Source organism: Coenobita brevimanus, unplaced genomic scaffold (genome assembly GCF_032717465.1).
Source record: "Coenobita brevimanus isolate Jiangsu-jjx unplaced genomic scaffold, ASM3271746v2 jjx.HiC_scaffold_1991, whole genome shotgun sequence".
Lineage (NCBI taxonomy): Eukaryota > Metazoa > Arthropoda > Malacostraca > Decapoda > Coenobitidae > Coenobita > Coenobita brevimanus.
In genome coordinates, this window is record NW_027642877.1 from 107,501 (window position 1) to 119,317 (window position 11,817).

Here is an 11,817-nt window from a genome sequence, read left to right on the forward strand (position 1 = left end):
CCCCCCCCCCCCGGGTGCGCCCCTGAATGTTGGCACAGTCATATAGCACTGGCGGAGAGAGAGAGAGAGAGAGAGAGAGAGAGAGCTGTAAATTTTAATAAGGTGCTTTTTGCAATGTTTCTCGGCTTTGATGCGCCTTTTGTAAACACATTCTTAGCCGGTAATTAATTTGATTCTCTCTCTCTCTCTCTCTCTCTCTCTCTCTCTCTCTCTCTCTCTCTCTCTCTCTCTCTCTCTCTCATTTTTCTCCTAATTATCAACAACTCTTTGTCCCCTTATTTATATTTTCTCTCTCTCTCTCTCTCTCTCTCTCTCTCTCTCTCTCTCTCTCTCTCTCATTTCTCTCCTAATTATGAACAACTCTTTGCCCCCTTATTTCTCTCTCTCTCTCTCTCTCTCTCTCTCTCTCTCTCTCTCTCTCTCTCTCTCTCTCTCTCTCTCTCTCTCTCTCAACTTTGGGCATCACATTACATATAGAAAACATCAACTTTTTCGTTTTTATTGTATTGGGTTTCTCTTTAAAAGGCTAACTTTGAGGCTTCGTGTGAGGGAGTGTTTTTTGTTTGTGTTTTTCTGTGTGTGTGTGTGTGTGTGTGTGTGTGTGTGTGTGTGTGTGTGTGTGTGTGTGTGTGTGTGTGTGTGCGTGGCTAATCCCCGCAGTGCATCTAGTATAGCCTGGTTATTCTTGTATTGTTCCAAGCGTATATCCCATAGAACCACAAGTTTTCTATATTCTATAATTTCTACTGTTTTATTCTTGAGACCAATTCATCTTGTTGCTTTCAACATGGAATCCTTCCCGCGACTGATGGGAAGGCGGGCAACACCAGGCAACAGGCTAAATCTTGTCGCATGTGTCACGTGCTACGGGCAACTTGCTGCCACCTGTTGCATGCCACACAGTCGCATACCACATGTTGCCTTGTGTTGAACTGGTTGCAACACACTTGGCCTATGCCACAAAGTAGTATGCCACATGTTGCCTAGTGTTGAACTGGTTGCAACACACTTGGCCTATGCCACAAAGTAGTATGCCACATGTTGCCAAAATGTTGCCTCGGTGGAATCACGCCTTAAGAGAGTGAATTTTCTTATACACAAAACTGGATGTGACAGGAAGCATTAAGACAAACACACTGAGGTGGTTTGGCCATGTGGAGAGGATGGGAAGAGAGAGACTGACGAGGAGAATTTATATGAGTGAGGTGGAGGGGGGGAGAGAGAGGGGGAGGCCAAGGATGAGATGGAGGGATGGAGTGGAGAGGTATATGAGAGAGGACTGTGTGAGCTGGAAGCAGGGCAATGAAATGGTGGGGGACAGGGCGACATGGAGGCGATTTGTTTGTGGCCACCCCTTACAGGATTAAGGCATCTGGCAATAGATAGATCAACAGACAACACGTCCTTTGGAGGATTTGTGGAATGTACAAAGCAGTTTGCCACATTTGCATAAACAAATACGCTGCAAATACACCAGTAATCATAACACCAATTGACAACAACTATAGGATGCATCTGTTAAACTAGAGCCATAAGACTGTGCAAACATGACAATGAATAACTACATCTTAAAACTCTTACCTTCTCCAGTCATGTTTTCTGATGAGTCTCGTCGATGGCCATTAGGTCTGTCTGGTGGATAATTCTGCTATGTATTCTCAGGCGCTGTTACCTGTGAGGTGGAGAAAGTAACGGCATAATGAGATTCATAATGTATCATGTTGTTTATAAAGGTTCCAACATGCTTGCATGAATCAGCCTTGGTCACCTAATGGCAATTCTCCATGTTGCTCGATCTCTGGCAGCCTTTCTGTTCAGTCCCTTATCCCTGAAGTCACACTATGACTCATCCCAGGTCTTTCTCAGTCTGTCTCTCGCAACCCTACCCTCAACGTTCACATTTCTTACTTTTCACACCAAACTGTCATTCTCCATCCCCTCCACATGTCCTTACCATCTCAGTCTACCCCTGCTCATCACAACACCAATACACTCTCGTCCCATCCTTCCTCTCAATGCTTTGGTTGTCCCCCCATGCCTTGCATTCAAGGATGCACTACACATCCATCTAATCACTGTCAGTTCTATATGTTTGAGCCAACAAATACAGCATCCTCTTCCTTTACTGTCCAGGCCTCACTGCCATACACCATTACATTCCTAACATATGTCACATAAAAAGATTCCTTAGCAAGGACGGAAAGCCCCATCAATGTCAGGAGAGGCAACAGCTCCCTGAACTTCTTCCAACCACTCCTCACTCTAGCCAGAGAATTAGCTCCTGTCCTATCTGCAGCACATAACATGTCTCCCAAATAATAATAATACTGTACATTCATCTATCCATCATCCAATCCTATACTGCCCCATGAGGAGGGTAGGATCCCGGGGCTAGGTAAATTGGTCCTGACATTTAAGATGAGAGTGACCAGCCTCACTCATCCCTGAGTGGCATTAAATGAGCAATAAACCCAACCATTCCTTGGATAAAAACCCTCACCGGCTCAATCCGATTGGAGCACCGCAATTACCCACTAATCCACCAGGCGCCATAATTTGGTTATACGGTTACCACCCAGCGTAGTAAATGGTTTCCTGGTGTGCAGAAAACCATTTGGCTTGTCACTCAATGTAGAGTCACCCACAGGCAGAAGGAAGAGGAAAGAATGAAGGAAAGAACGACAGAAGAGGGAGTGTACAGTATTACAGATTATTTACATTTAGAGTAGGCATTCAGGAGAAATATACCAGATTACACTACTACTACTACTACTACTATTACTACTACTACTATTACTACTACTACTACTACTACTACTACTACTACCAAATACTTTAATTTGCCCAACACTGTCTTCAATAAGCCATTTCATACACAGTGTATGAAGCCAGTTATCCTTTCCACAGCACTTCTTTGTGACTAGCATCATATTCTAGTGTTCATCTATTGTTCAGACTAAAAAAATTCATGATGTTGAGAATATTTTAACCAAAAACAAGTCCATAGCACTATTTTAATAGGCTTTTGTTCCAGCTCAGTTTTCAAGACTGGTAGTTGTCACTTTTAGACCAAATTAAAGTGAAATGAGTATAGTATATTATAATGTTAATCCTTACAAGATCATTGAAGAAAAGAGTATGGCTGCTTTTTTTTTTTTTTTTTTAAATCCAAGGAGGAAGAAACCAAAGGCAAGGAGCCCACAAACCATTCCTTCCAAGAAAAAAAACAAAAACAATACAAAAGAGAGCCACATTCAAGATCTGTTCATTTTGAGATGCCTGGACACACTGCATTTGAAAGACTGGAGATTATAAGTAGGCCTAAGTTTGTCCTTTTGCAGCTTATTTGTAGCACAAAGGCAGAAAGACAATACAACATCTCATCCATAACACTTCAGGACCAACATCATATTCTAGTTACTCTTGTTACAGCTCAGGAATATGGCTGGAAAGAGAATTTTAGGCCAGGTTAGAGTAAAACCTGTATACTGCCATTTACAGTAGACTGCTTCATCATGGTCAATGGCTCAGCAAACATTTTAGCCCCTTGATGCCAGGATTCCAGGGGCCTGAATGGTGAGAATGGCCATGTGGCTCATTCAACTGGATGAACACTGGTTAGTATCTCATTCCATCAAGTTTTTTTCCGACTCTCTGGACGCTACCTTGGGGTGGGAAAGGTGTGATGATTCCAGTAACACATTAGCCAAATATTCTTGCTCCTATAGACAATTTTCTAACAAAGGGTCATTCCCACGACTATCACGAAGATGTGGTTGCATGGACATTGACTAGCCTTAGCTAGGAGTTAGGTGAGTCAATTGTTACTATACTCGTTTTACTCTAACTTGGTCTAAAATTTGCCAACTCTCATCTTAAATGCTAAACTGTAATACCAGACAAATATCAGACTATAAGGCTGGTCATGAAGTGCTATGGGATGAATGTAGAGCCAAACCACTGTCTTTCTACCAATAAGCTCTGTGAAATAAGCCACAAAAGAAAATATGGACCTAGTTACTGTAATGCACCTATAGTCAAAATAACCCTCTCAACCTGAATACACTTGGCCATCAACTAACTGAAAAGGGGCTAGGGATCTTTACAAAGTTATTGCGTGGAATCCTGAGCCTTAAGTAAGGAATGAATCTCCTTGGTTACTAGTCAAAATTACCATCCTAATCTGACCACCTGGTAATCGACTAAGTGGAAAGGGGCTAGGGAACTTTACAAGGTTGCTACATGGAATCTGACAAGTCTTAAGGAATGTTTCTCCTTGATTACTAGTCAAAATTACCCACCCAGTCTTACCACACCTGGCCATAAACTAACTGAAAAGGGACAAGGAATCAGTGTTAGATAAGACTTTCTATACCAAATGACTTAGAATTTAATTTGTATCATCGTATCAGAGGCACCAACATCCCTGCATGGATCGGCACTGGTCACCTAATGGCGGCTCTCCACACTGCTTGATCCACCATTATATCTCTTATGCAGCCACTTATCACAAACACTGACCAAGATGGAGTTGCTTCCCACACCCTTGCAGCAAACTACTCCTGGCCACACTTCCTCTGCTTTGAAAGTACTGCCACCAGCCCTACATATCACTTTGTTAAGTTAATAGGTATATTTAACCCCTCTACAAGAGCCACTTAAGCTATATAAAGCCATATGGAATTAGCATGCACAAAAAAATGACAGATAAGGTTATGGCTTACTGACCAAATTAGTATCTAGTTCAATGCCCCCTCCAGCGGTAGTGTAGATCTACAGTAGTAGTGGCTATGATAGATGTGGTTGCTGTGGTGGTGGTAGTCCCGTACAGCTAAATGCCTTGATGCTGGAAAGGTGCCCACAGATTACTTCACCTCCATGTCATGCTGCTTTTTGCCATCATGCTGTCCTTCCCCCCAAACTCTATCTATCTATCTATCTATTGCCAGACGCCTCAATCCCGTTTGGGGTGGCCACAAACAAATCGCCCCCCAAACTCACATCCCTGAAAAAGAACATTCATATAAGCCATCACACTAAAAACTCCATAAAAAATAGCAATGAGTAGGCTTTAGAAATACTCAGGAATGTTTGCAAGACACGCTAAAGTCAATATTACCACCATAGAAGGAATTAAATGGAAGAAAACGGAAAAAAATCTTATCAGAAATGTAATATCCTTCACCAGCCACAGCTCCAGCCACACTGACCAAAGCTGGCAGATTCCACCAACCTCTTCATTCTTTCCCTGCCCCCTCCAACCCCCCACTAGTTTCCACCCCCTCCACCCCTCCCTTCACATCTCTTCCTCCTCCTTCCTTCCTTCCTCTCCTCCACCCCACTCTCTCTCTCTCTCTCTCTCTTTCTCTCTCTCTCCTTTCTTCCTTTCCTTCCTTTCCTGTCATATGTCTTTCCACCTCTTGTCATCCCTCTTCCCTCCACCTCTTCCTCTTCCCAGAAAAGCACTCTTCCTCCATCCCCCTCTCCCTCCTCTCTTCCCCTCCATTCCCCCTCCTTCCCTCCCTCTTATGTTCTCCCTTCCCTCCTCTTTCCCCCTCCATTCCCCCTCCTTTCTTCCCCTTTATGTCCTCTCGTCCCTCTCCCCCCCTTCCCTCCTGTCTTCCCTTCCATTCCCCCTTCCTTTTTCCCCCTTATGTCCTCGCTTCCCTCCTCCCCTCTTCCCTCCTCTCGCCCCCTCTATTCCCCCTCTATCTTCCCCCTTATTCCTCCCCCCCTCCCCCTCTCTATCCTCCCTGGTGTCCTCTGTATGCACACAACTGCAACATACCTCAAGGAGGGAACCTGACGCCATAAGGGCAAGGGTGTAGTATGATACAGCCGTAGTTACCGTCTGTTCAGTCACTGTGGCACATTTTATCATTTACTCGATCCAAAAAACTGCCTCCTGAAAATAAAATTATTTTAATCCTACTGGGGCTCCATGAGGCAGAACGTGGATGAAAAATGGATCACAGCAGCAAACATGATGTAAGTTTTATAGGTCGTGCTGATGAAACACTCCAAGTGAAATGTGCCAAGGATACGCTTTCAATATGGGTTTCACTATGCTTATGCCAACAGTGTCTCTGACTGCCAACATATATTTTACTGTTATTCTGGGCATCCTTGAGTTATCTGAATAGGTGGCTTTGCTGTCATACCAAAATTCTCATGAGACATTATTTTGCTGAACTTACTCCATGACTAAAGGACTCATTCCAACCTCATAACTATGACAAGCTGCAGAAGGACACAAACCTGGGCAAAATTAATGTGAAAGAATTATATTTATTCCTTATCTGGAATTTAACCAGCTCTGCTCGACAGTGGCTGCGACACATTTCTCATATTCGTGTTGGTTCTCTTCTTCATAAAGCTGCACGGCCACACAGTTGGCTAGGGAACTGGGGTTCGGCTCACCCAACAACGACTGTAAACAAAAAAGTGTTGTTAGTGTTCATCATCATCAGTAGGAGACAAAGGAAGAGAAAATGACAAAAAAATTGAATTAGTTCTTCCAGCTTTAAGAGCTTATCAGTCCTCAGGGATGTGTCTGTCTTTCCTCCTAAGCCCTTCTTTCTCCCACCACCTTCTTCAGCTCATAGCCAGCTGGCCTCACACACCAGTGTCATGGGATCTGTTGATAACAGACAACCTGCTCAAACAGCGTCGAAACATGGGCCTTCTCCTTTCCTCTCCTTTCAGTTTACAATCCATTCTGACAGCTGGTGGTGGAAACAGGGTGGTGGCAAAGCACGTAAGTTGGGATAGCTACCCAAGGGTTGAGCAATGCAAGCAACATCCCCCCTCCCCCATCACCAGCATGTCACTGAGTTCCACAACTTGCTTGCCCAGGGCAAGAGCAGGTACATGATTGCATGACATACTATCTGGACTGACCACGGGTATGGCTGTGGTGCAAGAAAATGCAGTTACATGCACACATTCCCATGTGAGTTTGATGGCTGCTGTAGTTAGATATGTAAATACACTCTGTTCACTTTAACTTGGCCTAACATTGCCATCTCTCTATCTTTAATGGTGTGCTGTAACGACAGATTAACACTAGAATATGATGCAAGTCATGAAGAAGTGCTGTGTGAAGAATGTACAGCTGCAGCATTGCCTTATTCCGCCACTGAGCTATGGAAAATAGTCTGCTAAAGCATGAAAATCTAGGCCAAGTTCAAGTGAATGAACTGTAGTCAATACTCAGCAAGGAGTGTCTGATGAATGCCGGGTGCATTACTAAATTATACAAGATTCTGCCAATGGATGTGATGCTTACATGTTAACTTGAGGGGATGTTGATGCAGTTCAGTCTAATTTGCCATCAAAATAGGGTGGAAATGTACAGCCACAATCCCTTGTTTATTTACTCCCTGACGAGAGGGAAGTGGAGGACAAAGTGGTAGAAAGGCCAGGGGAACAGATATGGGCATTTTAGGTGGGGGCGCTCACCATCCACTCACTCGATGTAGTGCTGCTCTCAGATGTCTGCCCTTTCCTCTCTTCCTTCCTTCCTCTTCACTCTTTTTTTCCTTCATTCTTTCCTCTTCCTTCTGTCTACGGGTGACTCTACACTGAGTGACAAGCCAGATGGTTTCCTGTACACCAGGAAACCATTTATACGCTGGGTGGTAACCATATAACCAAATTATGGCGCCTGGTGGTTTAGTGGGTAATTAAGATGCTCCAATTGAACTAAGCCTGTGTAGGTTTATATCCAAGTGGTGGTTGGGGTTTATTGCTCATGTAACGCCACTCAGGGATGAGTGAGGCTGGTCACACTCATCTTAAATGTCAGGACCAACTTGCCTAGCCCTGGGCTCCTACGCTCCTCATGGGGCAACACAGGATTAGATGATGATGATGATGATGATGATAAACACTACTGAACTGCCTCTATCCATTTGCCAGGATAGAGAACTGATTGGCTGGTAACCACAATTAAGTATTCAAGGTGTGCAAGTGGCCCAGTCCCATCAGATAAAACAGATGCGAACACTCACCTGTACAGAGGTAAGGATGGCGGCTACATCATACGTGGTTGACCACCTGTAGGATGACCCACCAATGCCACCATCGGCGTAAACACTGGGTTGGAACATCTTACTGACCAACTTGACAGTGGCAGGATGGCGGCGCTACTCCTCTGGCAACTCCAGGGTTAACGCCCATGTGCTGCCTTAAAGGGGGTGGCATCTGGCTTGAAAAAAAAAAAAACGGTAATTATCTATCAATCTATCTATAGCCTGAAGCCTTAATCCTGTGGGAGGTGGCCAAAAAATAATGACTAATAAATACACACACACACACACACACACACACACACACACACACACACACACACACACACACACACACACACACACACACACACACTTGAGGCTAAAACTGCATTTCCTCGCTTGTGTGTGTGTGTGTGTGTGTGTGTGTGTGTGTGTGTGTGTGTGTGTGTGTGTGTGTGTGTGTGTCAACACCCAGGTCAGTATTCTCGTTCGTTAACAAAGCTCCCTAACCCCTTTTCCTAAGTATATTACCAGTCAATGTAATTTTGTACGTTAATTTTATGAAGCATATGGTGATATTAGAATAACTTAAACATAACGGAAGAGGTTAGCAAGGTGTAATAAACAAAATAAATCGCTCAGGATGAGGTGCTAGGGAGCTTCCTTAACCGATGAGAATACGACCGGAGAGAATACGGCCTTAGCTACCACACTCGAAAAGCTATCATGCCAAAATAGTTAACAGCTCCCTAACACCTTTTCCTAAACGATTTATTTTGTTTTTTACCTTACTACCTAACTGTCTTATTCTGTGTTATAAATCCCTGTTATATCGCCATACGCTGCGTAACGTACAAAAGGGTATTAAGAGCCACATCCAAAAGTAAATCGCTCAGAGAGAGGTGCTACGGAACGTCCTTTCCCGACGAGAATACTGGCCTATATGGCGCGCATTTCAAAAGATGTGAGGGTTAGGTCTTTGCCTAGAATGTACCACTACTGTTACTACTACTACTGTTACTACTATTACTGCTACTACAACTACTACTACTGCTTTTAAACATTTTAGTGGTGTAGATATTACTACGTTCTTATTCCTTTTTAACTTGTACTGTAAGCCAGACTACGGTCTGCCTCTTTTAAACCATAAGGATACATGAAGATCACGTATATTTAAAACATATGAGGGGGCTTACGGTAAAGCTTTAAAACGAATAACTGGGACACCAGCCTATGCCAAGAACCATGATGTGGCTGCCTCCTGTAACCAGCTGTTACTGAGGCACCAGCTGGCCCTCACACAGTGCCGCTTTTACAGAAGGTTGATGCAATCTAATAATGCCATCATTAGATTCAACCTGCCATATTTAAAACCGGGTTTATCTTGTAAACATGTTTTTTTTTAAGTTACACTACGGAGTGAACCTGTCATGCCCTGGACCCTGGATATAATTCGATCACGAATATCTTGGCAGCAGAACCATGAGCACAGACGAAACCATGTAGTAATTTTAAGGTAAGGCCACTTCATTTCTTTTATATTTTACCAACGGCTGTTTTTTTTAGCGTACATTTTTGTATAAACATTGTCATTATATACAGTGACGATTTTATTGGCAAGAGGAACATGTTTATTATGTTTTAACTTGTGTGTTGACGAATGAGGATATAAAGGAGCGTTGTGGTGTGGATGTGGATGTGATAGGAAGCGTTATGAGGAACACACTGAGGTGGTTTGGCCATGTGGAGAGGATGGAGGGTGAAAGACTGACGAAGAGAGTGTATGTGAGTGAGGTGGAGGGGGAAAGAGGGAGGGGGAGGCCGAGGATGAGATGAAGGGATGGGGTGGAGAGGTATATGAGAGAGGGGGGTGTGAGTTGGGAGCAGGGGAGTGAAATGGCGGGGGACAGGGCGACTTGGAGGCGATTTGTTTGTGGCCACCCCAAACGGGACTGAGGCGTCTGGCAATAGATAGATAGATAGACTTGTATGTGAATCTATTTTTGTGAGAGAGAGAGAGAAAAAAAGAGGTCTTTGACTAGCTGCTGCGGCTGCTGGCGTCCCTTCTCGTCAGTCATGAACAGAGGCCGAACGTTATATCCACAGCAAAGGTACTGCTACATATACTGTGCTTCTTCATACAAAAAAAAAAATGATATGATATGAGTATGTAAAATGAATATCTTAAGAAGTGGCTTGCCCCACACTGTATTCCAACATGTAAAGATTTTGTAATGTACAGTATTATTGAACTTCTATTTTACTCATTTTCTATGTAGCAGCACTATGGAATATAGATAATATCTGTATTATGATTAATTGACTGACTACTACTACTACTACTACTACAACTACTACTACTACTACTGTTCTACCTAATATCACCTCCATCCACTTGGAAATTACTACTGCTACCACTGCTACTGCTACTACTGCTGCTGCTACTACCATTGACATTGAAAAAAAACTGAAACTGACTACTACTACTACTGCTACTACTACTACTACTACTGTACTACCTAACATCACCTTCATCCACTTGGAAATTACTACTACTACTATTACTACTACAACTACTGTTCTACTTAACATTACCTCCATCCATTTGAAAATTAACAACAACAACAACTACTACTACTACTACAACTACTACAGCTCTACCTAACATTACCTCCATCCATTTGGAAATTACTACTACTACCACTACTACTACTATTACTACTTCTACTACTACTACTACTACCGGTACCACTACTACTACTACTGGAACTGCTACTACCTCGGTACGTGGTCAGACATGGCGGGCAATTCAAAAGGTGTGAGGGTTCGGTCTTTGCCTGGAGTGTAGCGTGCAATCCACCACCCCTGGGGGTTAGCGTAAGGCATTTTCATCTATCTATCTATCTATCTATTGCCAGACGCCATAATCCCGTACAGGGTGGCCATTTGACTCTGAGTGAGGTTTTATTTTTACCAGGGATGGACCACTTCCTCACCCTCCAATGCCTTACAACCCAGTGCTACTCAGCCCGCCATGCTCGCTGGCCCACGGGGAGTAACGAGACCGAAAAATACAAAGTCCACAATGTATACCGTAGAGAACAAATCAACAGCTCGTTAGAAGACATCAAGGAAAATAAGACATAAAAACAACTCCTTAGGACAAAGCCAGACGTAAATCAGAAGTCAATAAGCTGCAGGCCCTTCAAGCCGGGTTGGGGCTGGGTGGGGTTTTGTGGAGAGGATAAAATTCATTCAGAAGGAGTACAAGATTAGAAAAGAAGAACTTAATGGCATATAATGAGTCAAATTCAATAAATTCGTGATTAATAAACCACCAGTATTCAGGGGGATCTAGCACATTAAGGGACTGCAGCGGCATAAATATTTCTATATAAAACATGGAATACACCGCCTTTTTGCACCCCAACATGCTAACACCCATCATCAGTGAGATAAACAAAACATACTTGTGCGATTTTCTTGTGATCAACGGACAACAAATAAAAATTGCGATAACAAACTGAACAAAACAGTACAACACCAAGTAGTTAAGTCCAATATTAACCTTGTTTTGCAAATCGGCAAAGGCGTCGTCCTCAAGTTGCGAGGCGAACGTATTTTTGGCGTACACAATAGAGATACAATCTGTTAGTATTGCCAAACGTGTATAACAGTCAAAGACCACAGCGAAATTTTGGCTATGATAACTATGAGACTTTTACAGGAGCTATTTTGGGTGGGTATGGTTGCAGGGTTGTAAATCCCATTATCAATGTTAACGACTGCCATTTGAGACTTTGAC

The 11,817-nt window shown here is 43.3% G+C and overlaps 1 pseudogene; it reads right to left on the bottom strand.

The window, feature by feature from the left end:
• Positions 1 to 6,295: 6,295 nt before the first annotated feature.
• Positions 6,296 to 10,898, bottom strand: LOC145389736 (ubiquitin-conjugating enzyme E2 1 pseudogene; annotated as a pseudogene).
• Positions 10,899 to 11,817: the final 919 nt, after the last annotated feature.